Here is a 3,333-nt window from a genome sequence, read left to right as displayed (position 1 = left end):
TATTAATAATGAAAATGATAATAGTAACCATAATTATAATAGTAATGATAAGATAATAAAAACAGTGTTGCTGTCTTATTATCACGATTATTATTGTTTTCATTATTGCCATCACTGTCATAATAGTTATTATTATGATGCTGAGTATTACTGGTAATAGTATATACATGTATATATACATTATTACATGTCAGTATTGGTAATAGTATATACATGTGTATATAAATACATATATATATTTTTTTTTTTCTTTCTTTCTTTTTCTTTTTTTTTTCTTTTCTTTACGGTAGGTTCATGTTTGAGCCGCCGTGGTCACAGCATCACACACACACACACTTACACACACACACATATATATATATATATATATATATATATATATATATATATATATTATATATATACATACATACATATATGTATGTGTATATATGTGTAAGTCACGAAGACTCGCGAGCCTCGCCGGGCCCCCGACCCGAGGCCGGCGGCTGCCGCGAAGGCGTCGCTCGAGCCGCCACAGCGCCTCGGCCGCGGCCTGGATTCCCGTGCGTCGAGGCCGTGGAATCTCAAGCACGAGAACTTGATTGGGAAACCCGCACGCCTTGTCATTACTGACACTTGGCTCTATCAAGCCTAAAAATTAAGCTGATACATTCTACTTATATCTTGTTTCTAAATTCTTTCTGTATTTTTGCACTCACATTCGTGCAACATTGGCAAATCAAAGGCGTATGAGCCTCAGGACATATACTCCAAACCGACGAATGCGCAGCCGGTTTGGCTCTCGGTCGATCGCAGATTGATTTTCATGGCTGTTGCTGATCTCTTCTCGCCGCCGCAATGCAAGGCGAAGGGGGTGGCAGAGCGGACCCGGAGGCGACGGTGAGGCAGAAATAAGTGAGAGAAAATGGGGGTCGCAGGAAGGACTTCCGGCGTCTGCCTGGGAGTTAGGTCTGGGTCTGCTTTTCTAAGGGACCCTTAATGCAATCGATAATGAACTCTCTCTCTCTCTCTCATACCCCCCCTCTCTCTCTCTCCCTCTCTCTCTTTCTTTCTCTCATACCCCTCCTCTCTCTCTCTCTCTCTCTCTCTCTCTCTCTCTCTCTGCCACACACACACACACACACACACACATACACACAAACTCACACACACACACACACACACACACACACACACGCACACACATACCACACATACACACACACACACACACACACACACACACACACACACACACACACACACACACACGCACACACACTCACACACACGCACACACAGGCACACACACACAGACACACACACACACACATGTATGTATGTGTCCGTGTGTGTGTGTGTGTGTTGTCACGATAATTACAGTTAATTAACGTAACCGTATGTAGATAAATATAATTCTCTCATATATCAATAACGGTATGCTCATGTTTGAGCAGCCGTGGACCTCTCCACCATCCTTCGCCACTAAACTCGATCTTACGCTTTTCTTTCCACTTATACCATCGACAGCCCGCAAATATCTTTGATATTGTCGCTCAGTCTTGTCTTCGGTTTGCCTCTTCCTCTGTTTCCTATCACCATCCCTGTCAGCAAGTTTTTCTCAATACTTTTACTTCTCATTACATGACCAATAAACTTTAATTTCCTAATTCTCTCATATACAGAAGTATAAATACTAGCGAATGAGAGGCGTGACTGCTGAATGGAAGATTAGAAGGTGGTAATGGTTGTTCGCATATGCAGATATTCCCGCTGCTATTGGCAGGTGACTTAGGCCTAACATGCCGTAAGGTAAGGACAAAGACTATGGGTGAGGAGATCGCTGTTCACCACCGGCTGAAAAGGACGTGCTCTCGACCCTTGTTTTAATCGCCATTTCCTTAGAAAAGAAATCAAACTTAGAAGATTTACAAACTTAATAAAATTGAATTCTCATCTGATAAGTTATAAGCTACATGGAAGTGCTGAATAGATAAGACTAAAGTATTAGACGTGCAGTGCGAAATACGTGAGTGCCAAGTGAATAATAAATAATAAGTGAAGTTATTCCCTGCATTTATGTCTCCATTATTTCTATCAGTGGCTCGCAGTTTCCCTTCTCAATAAACGAGAATAAAACTAGAAAGTAATATTACAAACCATAAGATAAATTGAAAAGTAAGTAGTATTACAATGACACTAACAATAGGGAAAAGTAATACATATAATAATTTCATAAAACAACCGTAATTGCTCATGAAATAAACACAATATCTCGAGCTAAAGAGTGATAAATATATTGCGTAATAATGGATTGCATATGAAATAACTAATTCCTCGAGTAAAAGTGATGAATACATATATTCCATAATTAAATACTCAGAATATAAAGTGTGTGTGTGTGTAAGTGTGTATGTAAGTGTGTGTGTGTAAGTGTGTGTGTGTGTGTGTGTGTATGTAAGTGTGTGTGTGTGTGTGTGTATGTAAGTGTGTGTGTAAGTGTGAATGTAAGTGTGTGTGTGTGTAAGTGTGTAAGTGTGTGTGTGTGTGTAAGTGTGTGTGTGGGTGTGTAAGTGTGTAAATCATTAATCTTTGTTTTTTACATCCCTGCTACAACGGTCATCAGTCACGGCCGCAAGTCAGACCAGGGCTGGCTGCCCCGCCCATCGTTAATTGCTCCTGACCCTGCTGTACGCTTGGGTCACGTGACTGTGACGTCACGAGTGCCACCTGTTCGTCGCCTCGCGTGGAGTCTCGCCTTAGTCTGTCATCGGGAGTTAGTGCAAGAAGGTGCTTTACTATTGCTGGAACATATTCTTGAAATATCGAATGTATTATTGTTGTTTCCTTTAGTAAATGGTGAAAGAAAATTGTCGCCAATATGACATTTGGAGCAGCGAATGTTTATTAAGGTGATGTGCTTTTTGGCGATGGAATTCGGAAGAAGAAAACAGCAGTCTCGGTTCATTGCCACGAGGCCTCACGTGTACCATAAAGAGACAAATCATAACAATGATCACAAGTGGTGGCTGTTGGAGCTAAGTTAGAGATTGATGGTGGCAATGCTGGCAATGGCGATGGCAGTGGCGCACGGGGGGGAGGGAAGGAGACCCTGAAAACTGCTAATGCTTCATCATTACTTTTATCGTGATGATTATCTTTATCGTTGTTTTAACTGTCGTTGTCATTATCCTTAACAATATCATCATCGTCATTATGATAATTGTCGTCACTATTATAATTTTCATCATTTTAGTCACTATTATCAGTATGATTATTCTGTTATTATTATTATTATTATTATTATTATTATTATTATTATTATTATTGTTATAATAATAATAATGATAA

Source organism: Penaeus monodon, chromosome 7 (assembly GCF_015228065.2).
Source record: "Penaeus monodon isolate SGIC_2016 chromosome 7, NSTDA_Pmon_1, whole genome shotgun sequence".
NCBI classification, from domain to species: Eukaryota; Metazoa; Arthropoda; class Malacostraca; order Decapoda; family Penaeidae; genus Penaeus; species Penaeus monodon.
Note: the sequence above shows the minus strand (reverse complement) of the source record.